A 21602-nucleotide genomic window follows, 5' to 3' on the forward strand; every position below is an offset into this window, starting at 1 on the left:
GAGACTAGCCCTGAAATGAACCAGAAGTGGGTGGCTGACGGCGAGTTTTATGTTAAACTGTACAAGGCACGGAGCGTCTGAGCGGCGCAGAGGGAGAGCTGTTGCCCACCACCAGAGACTTGAGTTCATTTCCCAGCAACGGCACCTCTGGCTTGGCCCGGGCCCCCAAAGAGTATGAGTGTCTGTGTTCACAGGTGGGAAGCCAGTGAGCGAGCGTGCCCCTGATGCTGAGATAGCGACTTCTGTAGACCTGCTCAGTGAGGCTTCGTGCTTTTTCTCGCTTCCTGCTCTGTCAGGAAGTAACTCGAAGTAAAGACAGCTCAAATGAAGTTGAGTGGAAAACCATGGTAATCACGGGTGTCTGAGTAGGGGCTGGAACTAATAACTATTTTCACTTAATAATCTAATGATTGTTTTTACAAAGGATTCATTACTTAGTCTACAAATTGCCAGAAAAATGAAAGCCCAAAATGCCGTATCTCTACAATCAGTCAAATGCTCAAAGATTTAATATGAAACAGAGAAAAGCAGCATATTCTCACATCAGACAAGCTGGAACCAGACAATGTTTGGCACTTTTCCGTGGAAGATTAATGACTTATAAAGTTGTTGTTGATTAATTTTACTTGACTAACCACTTCAGCTCTACATTCGAACACCCCCTGCAGGTGGCTTTTAAAGTTTGCAGCTTTTTGTGGAGTCTGGGTTGATGGTCAACCAGCATCAAGGCAAAAAAGGCACCAAAACTCCTTATAGCCCCAAAGCTCCACTGGAGGTAGTACTTTTAGTGATTTATGATTGTTTTGAGCATGTAATTCTTTTGATTTGTTGCAGTATGTTGATACCTGGCAAAATGGGAGCACAACATAGACATATAGCAGCCGAAAGAAGTCACGAAAGAAGCAAGAAGTAGGGAAGGAAAGAAGGACTTAAAGGATGACAGAATTTACCATGTGAGCACTAATATAGATAAATGGTACGATATAGCTTCTCCACGCCATTCGAAGGGGGGTTTACAATAACAGGAGCTCTGATAGACACATGCAGTTTTTGGATTTGGCAGTGACTGCTGGATGCAAATGGAAGAAAATGAAATAATAAATCAGCACAAAGACGGATTTTTCTACTTGAACTCTGGCTGTACAGTTCAGTACATGCAGTGCCTGCCTTCCTGCCCACTGTCCTTCAGCAGATCCGTGTCTTCTCTATGGATCACGCTGCGTGTCTGGCCAGTTCAGTAGCCCACTCGTCTGTCCCAGTAGCCGAGCGGCAGCAGCAGAAAGACTGAGCCCGTTGTGCCTCGGCCGGTCACGTGACAGCTTTGTGTGGCTCAATGACTTTCCCCCGCAGCCTCAGTGCCATTATGCTTTATTGGAGGGGGCTGCTGATGAAAAGAGAGAGTCAGCTCTTCCTCCGGGGCCAGGGTCTCCACAAACTCACAGCAGAGCTTGCTGGGAGCCCGTTGCCATGACTGCATCAGGCGACCGAGAGGGAGCGGAGAGGAGGAAGGAGGCCACAGAGTGGACGCAGACATGTGGAGCAGCCAAATGGCAATTTTCTGCTGGTAAAGAAGACTTTAATCACATGTTTCACTCACACACTGAGGTCAGCTCGAGTATTCTGGGACACCCTCACAGTTCTTGTGCAAAGATCCCCAAAATAGACACACTGTAACCACCTGCAACTGAAAAAGAAGTTTGTTTAAGGCTGAGCTTTTGAATACTACTGGTACTTTACTCACATCCCGCTAGAGCAGTGGCAGGGAACCTTTTTCCAATCATGGGCCCTTTGAGGGTCATGCTCAGTGGCGTTGCCAGAAATTTTTCATAGGAGTGGCACACATGGCATAGTGGGGGGGGGTTGTATTTATGAATTGCCTTGCGGGCTGTATATGGCTCGGAGGCTGGAGGTACCCCACCCCTGAGCTATAGTAAACATTTGTTTTTAAAGGTACTTTCTGCTGAATCGAACTCTCAACATGTGATAAAATACCACAAACTTAACTGGAAAGGAAGAGTCTCAAACCAGAGCTCTTCTCATCCTGTTGTCCTCTTTATCTTTGCTGTTTTTCTCTTTCTCATTTCCTCTCTGCATCATCTGCTTTGTCTTCTTGTCCTGTGTTATCTGTTGAGAGGCAGAGAGGCCAAAGCAGTCCACCACCTCACTATCTCACTATCCTCACATCTCCACCAAATTAGAAAGTAGTGCTTATAAAAAGTGTGTGTGTGTGCGCGTGTGTGTGAGTGCGCGTGGGTGGAGTCAAGCTGCTGCACCGTGACACCGGCTGATGATATCTGCAGTGACAGTCTAATGACCATTCCACTTGAGCACAATCGTCTGTACTGCCAAACAACAAGCTGCACACAAACTAATGTCTGTATTTCAGGTTGTTTCCCATCATGCCCTGCATCACTTATATTGATCTCACACAGAAAACATCAACTCACTTTGGTCAATGAACCGTTCACTCTGTTGCGACCTAAGTCAACCAATAACAGGAAATTGTCATGTAATAGACCCCCCCATACACAAACCACCAGCAGCAGCAGAAGCGGCAGCAGCTTTCCATGTGGGCGTCTGCTGTTGCTGAACAAACAGTTGCATCACGGCGGCCAAGCCTGCATGCACTTGCAGTGTCATTACCGTCACGCCCCAGCAATCAACGAAGCCAAAGAGACAGATTAAATTAGATTAGCAGGACTGATCTTTAAAGTCAAATCAGCAGCTAATGGGTTCTAACATATCTGGCAGCGGTGACAGTGTGTCTTTTGTAAATAAAGGCCTGTTAGGAGGCGCGCCATGCAGTTAACCCTGGCCATCCTGCCGCACAATGACTTCATTGTGCAGTTCAACTGTCAGTCAGAGAGCTGGCAGCCACTGTGAAGTTTGTCCACGCCTGGTGGAGATTTATCCTGTAAATAAAAGTTTCCATGTAGTGTGTCAGAAATGTCCTTATGGTTGAGTTGTGTCCTTTTTTGCCTTCCTTCCTCCACAGTTGTATGTGTTCTAATGTAAGAGTTACTATTAAAATAATGAGCCTGAAAACTGAGAGAAGGCAGTAAAAGTTCATCAGACAACTTAACACATCAATAATTCAAACTGTTCAATGTTTAAGGACACACATCATGTTATTATGTAAGAATGAGGGAAATTGAAATTGTGGTTTGGAAGCATTGCGTGGGAATAATATATAAATCATTACTTAGATGTGTGCCATAACCAAAAAACAAAAAAAAGATAAATAAATGTATATTATGAATTGATTGGAGCTTATGTATAAAGCTATATATTTATTCTTGCACTTTCTTTCTGAGTAAATCAGCTGAAAGCTATTGAAGCAGTCACACTTGGCTGTTACAGCTTGTGAATGGCTTTGTTTTGCCAGCATGGATGCATTGCAGTCGTTTTGTTGTTGTCAACCTCACTCTCATAACAATGATTCTGTGTATGAAATGGAAAGTTTATTTGTTAACCAGTTGGCATTGAGTAGCTGTTTTTTTTCAGCCTGTTTGCCACTTCCTACATTGTAAAGCATCCCCTCAACCACACCTGGACAAGTGAATGAATGCATTTCTAAAATCCACCTGCCTGCTGGAGAGGCAGTGAAATGCGGCCATCACACAGCCTTTTGATCAAAGTGTTACTTACAGCAACCTGTTGTTTACTAGTTGAAATATTACGGTCACAATGGTGACATGTTTCTGTGTCACTCAGGTGAGATTTAGTTATTTATTCTAAGTGGATTGGGGTCATTTATTCCAGCTGTGTTTATCAACCTCTTCCTCTCTATATTTTATCACACTGTGTTATCACCATGATAATAGGGCAAAAAAGCTGTACTAATAGAGGTTAAGGCTGACAGTCCCTTGGCACTGCACCAAAGCATTCTGGGAAAAATTTGCAAGACCCATTTTCACAAATAAGTGTGAATGACGGCGGCTGGCACATGCAGTTGATATTCATGTTTTATTGAATGAGAAGATGAATAATTGAGTGTTTCTGTGTCCCTGCAGGGCCTCTGTTGTGGCGGCGCACAAAGCAATGTGGAGGAAATAAAAATCCTGATACGCTGAAAACCTGAGGTACGACTCTTCACACCATGCTGGACTCATGCACTCTCACTCACACTTGTAACCTCACACTTACAGATGAGGTCAGTCACGTTTAGTGGCATGCGCACCATATGAGAATGGCCTCATGTAGATACTGACAGCAGATGGATGGACTACAAAACATGCTCATTCTGGAGGATCAGAACCAGCTGGCCACCAGTAGCAGAGATTGTTTGCTGAAGGCCAGCCTGCTGTCCCATGTGCATACACATACCTGCAGTGCATTAGCGTGGACTGTGTATTCTATAGTCGGCAGCATGTGTACAGTTCCCTCATAAAAGGAAGCTGTAGCAAATGCCACTTTGTGTACCTGCTATCACTGGAGCAGTGTGTTGTTATTTCAGGCTGACCCACAGGGCATTCGATGCAACATGCTAAAAGCTAAAGTGTTGTATTCCTTTATATGTTTATACAGCACATGACCTGACCCAACTGTCTATTTCTGCTGCTGCCATCTTTAATCCGCAGTGCAGCAGTAAGGTCAGCCCATACATTGCCGCGGGGGTTAATGAGAGGTTAGCCAGCACACACTGCAGCTATTCCACTCTGTGATTTCTCATCTGTCCCAGCTGATCTGTGTGTTTTTTTTCCTTATCCCATGCAACATATTTCCGGGGTAAAATTGCAGGAGATGAGAGATGTTTCAGTTATTTCCTAATCCGAGTCTTAACGTGCCGGGTCGCTACTGAGTTAGAGTTGAACACGACATCGCCGATGTCAGATTTGTTATTGACAGCTAGCAGCAGTGTGTGCTTTGCCTCTTCAAGTCAGAGTTACAGCTGGACTGTTCACAGGTCCACAGTGTACCCGAGTCCAAGAACAGTATGTCATTTTTGTAACATGAGCACAATGTAGCATCAAGAGAGGTGAACTTTGTCACATGAATGATTATGTGAAGGAGCGCTGACAAATAGACAGGAAATGGAAAAAAAGTAGTCAAAGGTCAACATGCATCATGTGTGATCGAGTGTTGGGAGGGTCACGTACTTTTAATTCTGCCTTTGATTCAGGTTCATGCTGTGACACCCCTAGTCTTAACTAGCCTCTGACACTCCAAGACACAAAAATATCAAACATGACTGATCGTGGTCAAGGACATCCAAGACACATTTGTTGTAACAGCAGTCCAACATAATAAATGCAGATATTTTCATGCAGGCTCACTGAGAGGTTTGATATGTCATCAGATCTCAACCCAAATGAAAACTTATGGGAGATTTTGAAGCACCATCTTAGACACCACCATTATCAAAAGCCAAATGTGGGAAAATCTGTTGGAAGAAAGGTTCTGAAGGCTCGTGGTGGCCCGACACGCCACTAAGACTCAAGCACAGAGCTTCATTCTTAGCCTTGAGAACATGTATACACTGCTGAAAAAATTGTAAAGACACTTAATGTTGTTCCCTTCCTTTGTCCCCCCTCTGTACATTGGAAAGTAGAGTTGACACACAAAATGTATTTCTGCCAAACAGCTGGCAGCCAGGCCTCATCATATTTTTAGTTTCCCGAACAATTACTGAGAACTACGGCCCAATTCAAGAACCTTCTGTTTTGTCCTGTTAGCCATTTGTTAGCTTCACTTTTGTTCTGTGGCCTATTTTGAAGCCAAAGAGATGTCCATGTCTGGCTTTATCAGAGACATTTCAGTCTGTAGCTTCCTCTCCTTGAGTGGAGCTTCCAGCTACCCAAACCCTGCTGACAAAGGAGCCACATTCTCAAAACCCAGCGGAACAACTGACAAACAGCTATAAATGGAGAGGAGGGATATTTGGTAGAATTCATCAATGGGTTAGCGGAAAGACGCTGAACAAGGGATCCTTCCAGGAAGCCAGAGTCAGCTGAGTATATAGCAAGCGTTTTCATTATGCAGGGTCAGTCATCGCTGCGCTAATAGCTCCTTTATTATGTGTGTTCCAGTTTCCTATGGTGCTTCTGCGTGTCTAGCTGTTAGGAGAAGGAGCCGGCAGAGTGGGCTCATAGCAGAGCGAATCAGTTTTGCATGTGACTCAGCTTCTTTTTTTTCTTGCCGTGCGGGGCGACTGTGACATGGGTGACATGTCACAGTACATGGCGGGCGTCAGAAGAAGCTCTGCGGAGCGAGCACATCAGAGCAACCTTACTGTGGGAACGTGGAGCAGATGTATGTATGTGTGTGTAAGTGTGAGAGTGTGCCTGCTTCAGCGCTGGGTGGGTGGCATTGTAGGCTGGTGAGAAACCAGTGAGTCACCGATTGCAACCGTGTTTTGATGCTTCCACTTCTCCGTGGCTCTCAGAGAGCCTCTGCATTGTGCAGAAAGAAGAGCTAAACAGCACAGGGGTAATTATCCGCACATATCCCAGATACTGATATTCATTGCTAGAGTCATCTGCAGCCAAGAGACAAATGCACACTTGTGTTCGCCTTTTGCCTCCTCGCAGCTCCAAAGCTGACTATTCGCCCTCGCCTCCTCCCAGCTTGTTACCTCCACTATAATGACTGTGCCAGTGTGGGCTGTGCAACTATTCACTGAAATGTCAGCGTGCCCTCAGACTGTGGCTCCATTGTGGTTCCCAGTTTGCCTGATGGTAAGGAGAAGCAGTCAGTGGGTAGAAGTGGTTCCGGTAATGAACCTAGTTAAGCTTCACTCCATTATATTGACACATCTGGCGGCATTTTTTGTCTGCGTGCTCTTGCTCTGCCTAATTAAGTGATCTGTTCAGGATCTGGGCTGCAAACTGAAGTGTACCCACCACAGCACACAGGACGTACTGCACTATGTGTTGGCTCTCTGTGCTTGTTACTGAGTCTTAAAGAGGCCTCTTGAAACCTCAGCGTGACACATAACCAGCCGTCACGAGCAGGTCCCGAGCATAGGACGTTCCCCCAGTCTTCCTTTGGCCATTTGATGGCTGTTAAGTATACTGGTTTATATTAAGAGCACTCCATCGCGACCATCAGATCCACTCATGTCAGAGCACCTTGCTCTCATCCTCACCATCACTACACCGTCAAGGTGCTGTGTTGGAGAATCTGTGAATTAGCTGCAGCAGCAGCGGTGCTCAGCCCCGCTGAGAGACGTCAGCTGTGGGAGACATCAAAGTGTGCTGGATCCTCAGTCGGCGCCGCACAGCGAGACACCGCTCTGTCCCTGCTAGCAGTGACAGCACTGTGTAGAGGAATGTGTGGCAGTGTGTTTGTGAATGTAGATATTATTATCATTCATGATGTAGACACGTGTTTAAACCCTACCATTTAAAAGATGGAGATGTGTCTAGGAAGTATTTTACAATGAATTGCAGAAATTCACTGGTTTTAGCTTCCGTTCTGGTTCAAAACGGGAATATTTGCTGGCTGTTGACGGTTTGGGACAAGATCACTTTGGACTCTTAAACTGGGCTGAATATTTTGTGAACGAGAGAGCCTACTGTGCAGATGGTATAGTCCCATAACCTCATCCTGTTTTACTGACTCTCCAACTTGCTAAAGAGCCCACCTCCAGCACATCTGCTGCAGCATGCTCATGACTTGCTGTGGCTCTGTTCAGTGATGTTTGGCTGAGAAATTTCTCCTTTATTTCCAACAAGTCAAGTTCTTGTACTTGTGAGGTCAAAGATGTGAACGTATATAATGTTGTCAAATGTCACCACACCTTCTAATCTTTCCTGTTAATCTTGTCCTGTTATTGACATATTTTATTGAGAGAACAATTACTTGAGAAAGTAATCAGCATGATAAATCATTAAAATATATTTCCCAGTTTCAGCACAGAACCAGTCACTGAGCCCTACTTATTGAATGTGTATGTCATACAGGTTTTGACTTTAATTTGTCACCTGTCTGTAGTTCAAGTTCAATAAGCTTTTTCCTACATTTTTGAAAATGCAGCTGGATAGATTCCAGAGAACACAAAGTGTTCCGCTGGTTATACAGTACATTTCAGTAATGAGTTTTGACGAAAAGCACATGTCGCACTATGCACTCAGAATTTGTTGTGGGTAAATTTTCTGGTCCACTGATGTGACTGACAATGAAAAACTGGTATGTTTGTTTCTCCTATAGCAGATTATCCCCATGGATGATTGTAGAACGATGTGCCCGAAATATCTCAAGGTAAAAATATACACCCAAACAGCAAAATGGGCCCAAAAATGCAGGCTTCTTTGCCAGTAGCTTTTTCAGGGTAGATTTTTCCTCTGTAGTCGGGTCCACCTTGAAGAATTATGTGTTTTTTGATATTCTAGGTTTGAGTTCTTTGCAAAATCCTGCTCTTGTCCTGCTCACCCTTTAATGTGTCTTTAAAACAAAACCGTTAAAGACTCTAGATGAGGTGGAGAGGGGGGAAAAGCAAGAGGAGGTAGGGTGATTGACCACCCACTTTTAATCTACACCTCTACAGAAAGTTCTTTTGATGTTTCACCCCCTCATCCCTCCATCTTACTTTGGATAAAAGAGGTCAGGGTTGGCGTAGGAAATCCATGAGATGCAGAGGTTTGACCACAGCTTTTCTATGATCTCTCGCATCTCTCACATAACCCCCCATTCGTCTACCGTTGTCTGGGTGGGTGTTGGCCATGTGCAGAAGGCTGGAGTTTGGCTCAGAGTGGACTGGGATATTTGTGCGGTGTGTTGTCTGTTTATACTGATTTGTCTTGTTTGTTTGACTGGGGAAGTTACATGGCTGCAGCCAGCAGCCAGCCAGGGCAGCTTGTTGTTCTGCTGCTGACAGGATGCAAGTGTGTGTGTGTGTGTGTGTTTGTGCGTGTGCAGAGTGTGGGGTTATGTGTGTGAACGAGAGAGCCTACTGTGCAGATGGTATAGTCCCATAACCTCATCCTGTTTTACTGACTCTCCAACTTGCTAAAGAGCCCACCTCCAGCACATCTGCTGCAGCATGCTCATGACTTGCTGTGGCTCTGTTCAGTGATGTTTGGCTGAGACATTTCTCCTTTATTTCCTACAAGTCAAGTTCTTGTACTTGTGAGGTCAAAGATGTGAACGTATATAATGTTGTCATATGTCACCACACCTTCTAATCTTTCCTGTTATTGTCTGCTGTGTGTTTTTAACATAGCAGAAATACATCTAGACAAAATAACTAGGTTAGCTCTCTGCATATATGCACACAGATTGAATGTCTAGGCCGCCATATGGCCGGGGAGAAGAGATGAACACGACATTTTTATTGGCCTGTTAGAGAAAGCAGGGGCGGGGAATCAGATGGCCGGAGCAACAGCAGCTGTAGCTCCTCATTGACGAGCTTTAGACTTGCTGTCCGGCCCGCTGAGAGCTGTGACAGGTATATTGTCGCTGGAGCTGTGAGAGGCTGCGGGTGCAGCAGGCCCTCAAATGGCTCACACTCACACAAAGGCTAACAACTGGTTCTTTCACTTGGACGTGGCGGGGCTGAAAACGACGCACAGAAACATTTCTGGTTAGCAAATTAGCCCAGTCTTAACCCACTCAGGCGAGATGACATCGATCCCACGAAGAACAGCTCCGGGGTAGAAACACTATAACCTGTCATGTTTGCTAGTCACTACACGGAGCCTCAGTTATCTAAAGCCACCACATGGACTGCCCTTTGATTCCTCGAAGCTCTCCCTGTTCCAGCTCAACTTTGTCATTATGTCTTATTTACCAGGTTGCTGACTGAAGGTTGTCGAGTGGTTTAAACACTGGCGCTTTTGATGTTGCACTAACTTCCTTCTGCTCGGGGCAGTCCGGCTTGTCAATGATGGACTGCAGTTTCTCCACATGTTGGAGGTTTAGCTGTGACGTGGTTTTAATTATAATTGGGGGGGTGTAAGGGTGGGGTGAAGGCGGCTGTTAGGCCTAGGCCATATGCCGGCCCCGGGTCCCCGGGGACTAAGCCAGCGGCTTAATGAGCAGCCCCACAGGAATTAGTGCTGCTTTAACCTCAGTGTTGTGACTGCTGAGAGAGGCCTGCTGCTCAGCTGATTTACAGCCGCTGATGGGTGGAAGAGGAGGAGTAGCTGAGGAGGCTGGGACCTCATCCTGTCTGTAAGCTCACATGAAGAGCTCTCCCTGAACTGTTTGAGGATACATAGCTGTAACACATCATTCAAAGTAACACAGTTGTTTCCGCCTCTACCTGAGAGGAATTACGCAGGCATGAAAAACAAGCTGTAATCTTCCTTTATTAAGGCTGGGAAATCTTTCAATACTAGTGCCAAGACAATACCAGGTTTTCAGGACTGATAACAGAACTCTGCTTATTTGCATACATTACTTTTAGAAATATTAACATGTTTTTCTACAAATTCCTTTATTAAATTTAATTAATTTAACTATCTGACAAAAGAATTCGGAAACATGATTACGTATCTGACTGTGCATGTGAATGCTGCTTTCGGGAGTGGACAGTTTTGATACTTTCGATACAGACACATTTCAGTCAGTACCAAAAAGTTTGGCCATGTTTATTTACGTTTGCATTTTTATCTTAAAAAAAGCTTTTGTCAAGGATTTTTCGGGCCTTGTCTGCCCTCTTGTGGATGCACTTTTTAAGCATGCATGTACTCAAAGTACACATGCATACTGCAGCTGTTTGTCTACGTGAACAACTCCTACTGCTCAGGTGCTACATTGTACTGTGGACACCATCACACCACAGTCAGCTGCATAGAGCGGACTTAAAGACAGTATATTAACTGCAGTGAATGGCTTTCTGATTTACCTCGGATTTAAAATCTCTGTATTTCAAGATTTACACCAAAAGGAAACCTTGCTGCAGCAGCAAAACACAGTTACGAAAGTACGGTAAACATTTAAAAAGTAGAGTGAACACAGGAAGCAGGATGTGGGGCAGAGTCTGTCATGCTGAGTGTGTAAAGCATGCAGAGTAAATGAGAACATTAGTCTGACGCTGTAATCTTTCATACATGTAGCGTCACATTTCATATAAGTCCTGATGTTTTCAATCTTTTATCGCATCAATTTGAAATGTCCAATTTCAGACTGACTACTGCCTTTGAGAGCTCTCACTATCTGCTCTGACAGGTTCCCACCATGCCATTACTGCTACATCAGCATCATAGCCCTCTTCAAACATTATCTACTGATTGATCTTAATGGATCCCACCCGCTGTGTTGTACTGTAGCCTCGATGAAAACCAAGAAAAGACAACGGGGGGCAAATTGCATCAGGCCTGCCTCTCGCATATGACATTGCTGTGGTGACCGAAAGTCTAGCTCATTCATTATACGGTGTGAGAGGTGCAAAATAAGGACCTGCAGTTTCGTTGTCTTCGGTTTGGAAGGACAAATGTGTCCATCAGACAGAGTGCATTGAATCTGAAGAGAAACTTTGAAGACCAGCATCACTGGCACAGTGATGGTACAGTATCTACTGTATGTTTCGTGTACAAAACTGTTTATAGGTGTATGGATTGGGGTTGGTTATGATGCCACACATCTGTGGACAGATGACCGAGCTCTGCTGCACCAAGATTGACAGGCTGTTTGCTTCCATGTGGCTTCACATGATTGAACCATGATTGATGGTCAGTCAATCACACAGGAAGCCCCCCTGGCCCATCAGTCAGCCCAGCCGCAAACCCTAAGGACAGGTTCTGTGCCACTGCGTGACCAGTTTCTCAGTTGTCAGTCATTTCTCCTGATGGATTCTGCTCGTGCACACACTGCACTTCTAACAGGATGCTGGTGTTGTCAGTCTTTCATCTGTCCAATGAACTACTAACTTTAAATTATGTGTGTTCATATTATGTGATGCTATGTCGCCTGAGGTCAATAAACAATAATATAGAATTGAATATTATGATCCAGGCCTACAGTTTGTATGTATTTGAGTTTGTGTGGTAGTTTTTGTTCATTTGAGTGATTAAACCATGAGAAATAGCTTTACTGTTTTGTCAGTTTGTGAAATTGGTATTCGTGCTGTTCACTTTGCATCTCTTGTGTGTGGCTGTGTTCTTCTGTGCATGTGCGCGTGTGTACCCATGCATGTAAACCCTGTGAAGACAAAGAATGATGAGCCTTGAAGATTATCCCCAGCCGGAACACAATCCTCTTTGGAGGTGCTGAGCGGTGGGGGTGTTTCTGAGCCTGGGTGCTGTCTAGACGCTGCTGCTCTGTGTGCAGGAACGTGCTGTACCGAGCCAGGCAGCTGCACACGCTGGCGCAAGGAGTCACAGCTGATTCACGCTGTCTCCTCAGAGGCGCAGCGCATCCCCACATCTGAAGTCACAGACACATGCACACTCTCACAGAAACAGAGAGGCATAGTTTTTCTCTCCAGAGACATATTTGAAGCAGTGCTGTCAAAGGTGGAGCGATGTTCTGCTGTCCCCAAAGCCTGTCCCCTCGTCCCCGGTTCATCCTCCATCATTCATAGGCTCTTTAATCGTCATGGCTACTGCGTCATTTACAGACTCTGCCAACAGAGCCAGGACCCATCAGTATGCTCAGGAATGTGGTAGCCTAGCAACGGGATTGCAGAGACAGATCACTGTGTTGGGTCGGTGATGGGCAACCGTGCCTTGTCCGTGTTGGGGTAAATCGCGCTTCTGACAAGCACATGTGATGTCACCCTCCAAGGGTTTGTCCTTTGTGAACTTGTACGTACTTTTATATTTAATGTTACTGCTCCTCAGTTGTTTACTTATTGTTACTTAATCGAAATAAAAGCAGAAAAACAAAGGAATCAACACGAAAAAAGTGAAATGCTGAGTCAGCTATAGCAGCCGTTAAAGCAGAGAGTGGTAAGTTAAAGCTGCTCTGCGGGACTTTTACATATAAATGAACATCCAATATATCCAGGCCTTCGCCAAACAAGTTCACACAATGCTGTTCAAGCCTCTCACCGGCAGGTAAATCTCTCCTGTTTGGTGACATTCTTGCATTGGTGCAGCAGTAGTAGTTCATTTAATGTCAATCAACAGCGATTGGTTTGCCAGAGATAAAAATTCCATATGCTGCACCATGATAAAAAATGATATCCATATCACCCACATCTAGTTAGGATGTAAGTTGTCATGCAGTAAAGAAAATCATATCTTAAAAGCATTTGAGAGTTTTAGGAAGCAGACGGTCTTATAAATCAAACTGCAAAGAACTGCATGGTTATTGCACCAAAAACAGCATCTTTGGCTGTAGAAACGATTACATTAGAACAAATTAATGATATATTTTTGTATGTAAAATTGACAGAAAGGTAAGGTTAAATATACAGCTTCAGTGGAAAGAAGGGGCAAAGCTGCGCCTCCTTTCTTTTTCCTTTTCTTTCTCCTCTTTTTCTGGCGCTCTCTTTTCATCTGCAAGGTAGAGGAAGTTACTACAGCACGGAGCAGTGCGGCATCAAACTCATTTATCCTGTTCTGTATAGGCCATGAAGAATGCATGTGGCTGCTGGGTAATAAAACATGCATCTGCTGTGAGCGAACACGCATAATAGCTTAATGTGTGGACGGCAGTATAGTTCGACAATAGCTCTGGGTTTGTCCTCTGCTGTTGGAGGCTGTACAGAGAGGGCGGAGCAAGGAGGATGACACAAGCCAGAGGCAAACCCGTAGCACATGCTGCAGCCTTTTTCGACTCCAGGTCGGCCTGTTGGTGAAGATGAAACACAGGGAGTGGGAGCAGGATACAGAGGCCTCCTTGGCCTATATATAGAACGAGTGCTCGACTTGGCAAAAGACACGTCTTCACAACCGCAGCCTCTCTCCGAATGGAAGAACTCAGTGGTTTTTTTCAAGCATTTTGGGGTTGAGCCAGATTATTACACAGCTCTCCTAAAGCATCATTCTGAGTAATGTGAACGGAAACTTAACACCCAAGGTGTATTTCAGACTTGAGATCACATCCTGTAGGCAGTCATAATGATGATGCTGAGATAGCTCTCAGAGTGTGTTCGCTCTCTTCCGGGGAGGTTCTGCAGAGTGTTGCATTGTAGCAGGTAGATGCATCACCCACAAGCTGAAATGCACAGTTGTTTGTCGGTTTTGACCTTTAGTTTGTTTTTCTGTCACAATGATATTTCCCTTTGCCATTTTGCCCCCCTAGCATCGTAATTGTAAACCTGTGGCTGATAAACCGGAACCCAGTATGATGCAAGCCACTACATCTATTCAGCATCAAAGAAAGCATGTGGCTTGACACGCTCATCACTGTCTGCACAGGCTCTTTTCTAATAATATGTGAGGTGAATACAGTGTGTGACCCTGACACCACTGTCCTTTGTCTTGTTGCCCTGAATGACAGAAACCTGGGGAAACTGCAGCAGTGCCTTCTAACAGTGGTTTCTGCCCTCCTGTTTGCTCTGGTGATACTCAGTGATCTGAGGATGCCATGACAGTAGGGCTTTCCTGCATTTTTCACTCCTCATAATACGCTGAACGGGACACTTGGACACTTAAGATCACGGCATAGGGAGCTGTCATTTCCTGATTTACATGGGAAGTGACTTCTCTGTACCTGACAAACAGTGAATTTTTGTTCAAGATTTTTTGCTTTTCTCAGGTAATAAAGAAGTCATGTGTGTACTACTGGGCATTGATGGTTCCACCTGTAGCCAGTAATGAAAAAAAATACCCCAGCGCATTCAGTGATTTCATTTAAGTTTTTAGAACTGCACGCCGTTTTGTTTTAGGTCGGGTTGTGTTCAGATAGTCACAGTAACACAGGAAGAAAAGCACAGGGGCGCTGTTTTTTGATTCTGAAGGTTCAAACAGCATTGACCTCTAATGCTTTGACCTATGATTCAAAAGATATTTTAGCCGCAATTAAATACATGTGATTAGTTTTATTGTGGTGCTTAGAAAATGTTGCCATGACATTCTCACGGAGGGTTGAACAGCACATACCTGGGTATAGGTTTAGTCACTGTTGTGTCATCTTAGTGAGCAATGCTAATATGATAATGTCTGCCTTGTACTCAGATGGAAAGTCTACTGACACATACCTTTACTGGTTATTATGTTAATTACAGAACATTTCCTTTATGGTTTGTGGTTCCATTAAGTTTTGCATTTTTGATCTATGAAAACTTTAAAAATAACTCATCACACTAGAGGTCGAGCAGCGATGGGAGGCTTTGCAAGCTAATGTTTTCAGCTGACCTTGGCTCCGATAGTGGCCAATGGCGGCACAGCCTCCACCAGTCACACGGGGACATTCATCACTGTTTTGTTTGCTTTGGTTATAGTATGGTGTTATTAATGCATTAGTCTGAGGAGAGCTGCTGCTCTGCTGAAAGCATGCTGTCTCTGTTTTGCTAGTGTAATGCTGGTTACTTGTAGCGTTAACTACCTCTAACCTCTACTTCACACTACGAACAGAAGAGGACTGTCTGTTTCGCTTTAAAAACAGAGAGAAGCTGGCTCTCCTTACCGTTATTAGCAAATGTGAAGGACAAATGTGAAACGTTCTATTCCCCCCCAGTGTGACAAGTGTCTGGTGAAGACAAATAATCACCTGAAAATGTCAAGCTATCCCTCTAAGGGTGTTTATAGAGTGACTCTGAAGGTGCCTCCTCCATTCTGTGCTCATGTGCTACTTTGTTTCTGAGCCAAAGCCCACTGATTACTGTCTGACAGCATACAGCAGCTCAGCCACTGAAGTGAACGACGTGTGCACTTACTACATGCATAAGTATAACATGCTTATTTAACCAATGTACTAAAACAGACAGATGCACTTGCATTTGTGTAGGCATCACATTTACCGTAAATGATTAAATCACACATGTAACTAAATTTGAAACTACAATCGAAACTATATTTCCAGTGAACAGTTTCCTGCCTTGTATCATGGAAGAAAAGCACTCGAATGAAAGATAATTGGTGGCTCCCTCCGAGGACCAGATGAATATTTCGATGAGGAGAGCGGAGGCAGCGTCTTGTGTTGGTGTTGATTCATCCAGAGCCCAGGGGAAGCAAAGAGTGTGGGGGCTGCCAGTTCAAGCCCTGGACACAGTTGCATTATTAACAGAAGGTCAGCTGTCAGCACACGTCTGCAGGCCTCACATCAAGCAGCTCACTCAATTTTGCGCCTCTGGCTGACATGTTTCTAACCTTGTCGGCCATTTAATGAAGGTTCACAAGCCTTCTCTTCTAGCTCCCACATTTTTTTTTTTTGGTCCAATAAAACCAAGCCAGACCACAAGGAGCACATAACACACAGCATCTGGAACAGCTTTTATTACTCTCCATAAAAATATATATATATAAGCTATATTGAGTGAGAGCCTGCACTTATTCACCTGAAGAAGTGATAGGGCTGCAACAAAAATAAGCTAATCTAAAATGTGAGAAAATGCTTGTTCATGCTTGTTGATATTGAACACATTTTTTTCAAAATACTCTAAAATACTGCTTATTTTGCTACTGTCAAAAAACTCAAAAGCCGTAAGTTGCGTGCATCCAGTCTCGTAAGATCCATCTTTTTAGTCAGCTGTTGCAAAATTCACATTAATTTTGTGAGTTAGCCAAACAAAAATGTGAAAGCCACCCATCACAAGCTGGTGTCTGTACTATTGGCCAAGGTGAATTGTTAATGAAAGACTATGGTTTGATATAATTATAAGATAGAAAGTGGATTGTGTCTTCTATGCCATTAATAATGGTCAGCAGTGTCTTGCGTACAGAATAGGGATGTCCCCATCACAGTTTTTTCGCAGTCCGATTCTGATATTTATTTACAGCACTTGATGGGTAGCTTGTAGGCCACAGCTAGTAGAACAGTAGTAGGAGGTGTGTGTTCCCCTGTCACAAACTGAAATATTTCACAGTGTTAACATTCCATTTCACTGTGACATTAAAGCATCACCCCCGTTTTATGAGTCATTTTAATCGGAGCACACAGACGTCAGAGTGGACTGCAGCTTGTCCTGTCAGACTCTACAGCTATAACACACATTATCTAATATTTTAGCAGCCAAAGTGAGACTAAGAGTGAGATTAAGAGCGGTTAGAATATAATCATTCTATATTATATCTTTAGCTTTAATTATTAGATGTCATAAATTAATAATGTATGTAGAGAACATAGCCACTAGTAGCCATCACTAAATAAAACTACTATTTCATTCAATTGAAGGCGTTTAACTGTTAAATCATTTTTAGTATCTCAAAAATGTAAATATGAGCTAATTAGTTGCCACATTAGTTATGTGATTATAATATGTCTAGACCCCCTAGAAGGGTACCGATTGGCCCATTTCATTCACACAGTCTGAACAGATGATGAACCAGTTCTCAAAACTGTAATCGGTTTATTTTCTGTTGATCAACTAATCACTTCAGCGTCAATAGCTTCATCCCTACAGTTTTATTGAGGCAGAGGAGGATGGATCACTGCTGGGCTTACTGCCACTGAGAGCAGAGTCATGGTAGTCTGGACTCATAGAGGCTAACGAATCAGCAGTTATAGTGCTGAGTCGCTGTCTGCCTTCTCTGTCCCCACCTTGCTGGATCATAAGGTGTCATCCTCTTTTAGCTCCCGCCAGTATTGCTGCTGTAGTTGCTGCTGCTGACATTGAGCCGCCCTGACACAATGGTGTCACCGCCGGCCCCGCCCAGCTTGATTTTGACAGACAGGAGCGGCGAGGACAGAGGCTAGCTCCTTTCTTCGGTGTAGGGAGAGCTGAGAGAGAAGAAAGGGTCACAGGAGCAGAAATGGATGAGGCCCGTGTTGTTGTGATCCGGGCTCAGCCAGCTAGAAGAGATGTAGACAAGCATGTGGCCTCTCCGCCTCCCCCGGCGGAACCACAGACGAGCCGGGCGGCAGGAGGAAGGGTTGTTCCAGCTTTGACAGCTCGCAGCTCATAATCCCAACCGGAGAGGAGACGCTGCTGACTGAAATGGACCATAAACAGCTGTGTTAAAAAACCAGCAGATACAGTAATGCCCAAACTCGACTGTCTCCCATCTTCTTTGTGCTTTCTGGCTCTGCAGGCTGAGGTAGCGCACAAAGGTCTTCATCGCCTGCACGCTGGGAGGTGACCTGTGCTGTCTGAGGAGCTCACACTGAGAGGGATACAAGCAGGACAGAGTTTGTGATTTTTAATGAAGGGGGTTTGAGCATCCTCAGGCAGACCTCCAGCGGGCACACGTGCTGTAATAAAACGAGCTGTGAAAACAAGATAATCTAGTCCAGATTCTTTGCTTTCCAGACTAAATAAGCTGAAAACTGGCAGTGCAGGATATAGCCTTTGAATTGCAGAAATGCTTACTTAAGGCCAAAATAGATAGCTTGACTCTTTAGCGTTGACCTTGGGGAGGCCGGTAGTTAAAGTTAAAAAGAATAAATCTTCTTAAGGAAGAAATGTGTTTTTGTTTTCCCTTTTACTATTTCCAAGTATTTTAACATTTCCTCCTTTACTGACATTGTTCCCAAAGTCATAAATCATACTACAATTACAGCTACAGTTGTAACAGAGTTGTTTTCAGGCCAACTAAAAATAGCTGTGTCCAAGTTTTCCTTTTCAATCCCACCCAGCTGATTCCTAGTTGGTGTCTCTGGTCAGCTGTGTGTGTATTTCCCTTTTGCTCACCACAGCAAATCCTCGTTCCCTGGAAAAGGGAGGCCACTTTGTCTCACTGCGGCTAGGCTGGCCTGGAGGCAGCAGGAATGTTTTTGGGAGGCAGGGATCACAGCTGCAGCAGCAGTGGCGTTGTGTAGGCAGTGTTTCCTCTCTGATGTGTCATGTGACCTCAATGACCCCGCAGCGTGAAGCCAGGCCGGCCTGAACGAGGGCTGCCCTCAGAGGGTCTAAGCCAGAACGTCGCTCCAAGAGAATCGTCCCTTTATGTGAAATGAGTTGTTTGTGTGCAGTGTGTATCAGTCATACATGATCAGGATCAGGATATTAAGATAATAAAAACTGAATTGAACACTTTCATGTTTCAAGGTTTGAGATTGGGTTCTGAATTGTACTCATTTTGGGTGACACACAATTTTACTGGTACATAGTTTCCAAATGACTTACTTACTTACTTAAGAACCTATGTAATTTGGTTCTTATTAGGAGGGAATTATAGGAAAACTACAGTCAGTGTTCTATTGGCACACTTAAAATAATAATTTCCAACTAATTGACCCTTTTTCACATCTCCTTCAGTTACTGTTGTACCCATGCATGTAGCCTGTGTAGTTTACAATGATGACAGTGGCAGATTTACTACTCAGAGTCCTTGATTTCAGACAAAAGCAGTCTTCAGATTTTTAAATGGGGACCCTCGATTTTGCCAGCTGAAATTACATATGTTGAGTTTGTTGAAAACTCAGGTTAAATTTCCCCAAAGCCAACAGAGCTCACTCTGTTGGCTTTGGGCTTTGCTCACTTTACGCATAGCTCTATATATAGCAGTTGTTTATAGTGACATGTGACCTCATATAATATTGTAGCTAGCTATTAATATTTTAAATCTCTGCCTAGAAGACACTCGGTTACTATTGAAGGGAACCAGTTGACCAGGAACACTAACGTTAGATTCTGATTCATCTTTTCCTGTATTCCATCCCTTCTCTCAGCTCCTCATCTTTCTCCTCCACAGTGTCTCCTCATCAATGAATAAATATTATTGTTAAAGTGAGGAATTGACTGTAGTGACCCAGCTTTTTGTCAGGACACTGCTGCCATGTTTATGCCTGATCAGATGCATGCAATACTATAACTTGCAGCTGTGGCGATAATTGAGTTTTACCACAAGTTGATGCATACGTGCACTCGTCCTCATAGCTTATGTGCATGTGAATAAATGAAAGAGGAGGCGATGGAGAATTGACGTGTGTGCAGGGTGCATCCCTCCATCTGCCTGTGTGTTTACTGTGTGAGTGGCTAACCTTGACTGGCACAGGCCTCCTCTCTCTGCAGGATGCAGCATGACGCTGGCAGGACGGCATGCTGGGAGTGCAGAGATGAGGCTTTCCCCTGGCTGGCAGGGGGTGCAGCATGAGCCTATCATTAGCCTGCTCTCTTTGTCAAGTGTCTGGGTGCTTGCTCCACCCCGCCCATCTTGCTGTCTATCCATTTCATCACCTGCCACCTTCCCTTCCGCCCCTAGCCGACCCGCTCTTTCAGTTCAAGTCTGTCCCACTACCCCCCCATTTTGGCGTTCTTCCTGATGAAGAGCATGGTACGCGGACAGTGTAAAGTGAATAATTATTTCATGTGTTGCCTGCATTACAACAGGGTGAGAAACAGCAGGTTTGGTTGCATTATCAGCGGTCATGCTGTCCATTGTAGACATGGGAGCAGTAGAAATGGGGGTAGGGAGAAATTCTGGGAGCTTTGCTTGGTAACTTTCTGATGACTTGTGGGTACTACCACACAGTAGCTTCCTCCATTCTGGACTTCTCTCTGTTTCCTCAAAGGTCAATGCTGTTGAGATTCCTCAACGACATAAATGTGCAAATTTGCTTGTATTGAAATGAATTGATTTCATAAAAATTGTGCTGTTATAAATGCTGGCATGAGTGTGGCAGTGTAGCGTTGGGCTACAGTTATAATCGTGTATGCCCCCTGGCACTGTGGTGCATCAGCTTAAACTGATATCTGTGTAGTGATATGAGCTGGGGGCAGTAAAATGAATGTTAACAGCTCATGGAAAAGGACTGTAAGTCTGTTGTAAATTAATTACAGTTAAAAACACCTCTGCACAGGGTCACACTAAGTTAAATTCATGAAAAACTTAACTGCTGGCAGCCTGCAGTTAAGTATGAGTTTTCAAAGCAACATGAGACAACTAACAAGGTTACAGAGACCAAATCCTCGGTGCTGCAAAATTGAATGTCAAGAGCAATAATGTTGAAAACTATCACACCCATATATCGTAACACAAACTGCACTGACAGAATTTTAAAGCTGCATATTGTTATATGAGCCATTGGACAAGTTATTACTGTGTGTGTGACGTGAAAGCTGTCGCTCACTGTGACAAAGCCACAGAAGACTATCTCTCGTCTCTCCTGTCCCGCTCAGCTCTATGTAGCATTTTTCAGCTATTACCTTGCTGTTTTGCTTCACTCTCACTGCTCTGATCCAGGTACAGCAGGCAGCTGTTTATAGCGGAAAAGCTCTGATAAACCAACTGCACTCACTAAAGAGCAGACAGACACAGTTAGAGACTGGCTGGACATCATAGTGGAGCTACGAGCAGCTGAAGAGCCTTAAAGTTCCCTCGGGGGTTGGTGGAGACCAAACACAGGGCTAAAACCAGACTGAATATTGGTGTTATGGATTGATGAACACTGCTAATTGTCATTCAGCCTTATAAGACCCGTCATTTTGACAGGCGTTGGTTGTTATGTTGTTATCAGTATATGATATGTGTACAATTGTTGACACCTTTCTACATCTTTCTCACCATCAAGACAATTATCTGTGCATTTTTTGCCCTTGCCACATACACAGTGAGTCTGTGTCCAATGGCACAGTTTAAAATGCTAAAGAATTGTAGTGTATTGAATGTGTCCTTGTCAAGGATATATGCTCCCATATGTATGTCCCAGTCTGTGTGAAACAAATTAGC

The 21602-nt window shown here is 44.2% G+C and overlaps 1 protein-coding gene across 3 annotated transcripts in view; it reads left to right on the forward strand.

Moving 5' to 3' along the window:
- Window positions 1-21602, forward strand: part of fynb (FYN proto-oncogene, Src family tyrosine kinase b) — a 70363-nt gene that overhangs the window by 10724 nt on the left and 38037 nt on the right. For all 3 annotated transcript variants that reach the window (XM_041959082.1, XM_041959080.1, XM_041959081.1), the window contains exon 2: window positions 4014-4082. The gene's annotated coding sequence lies outside the window, so the exon portion shown is untranslated. The remainder of the gene's footprint in view (window positions 1-4013; window positions 4083-21602) is intronic.

Source organism: Chelmon rostratus, chromosome 18 (genome assembly GCF_017976325.1).
Source record: "Chelmon rostratus isolate fCheRos1 chromosome 18, fCheRos1.pri, whole genome shotgun sequence".
Classification (NCBI taxonomy): Eukaryota; Metazoa; Chordata; class Actinopteri; order Chaetodontiformes; family Chaetodontidae; genus Chelmon; species Chelmon rostratus.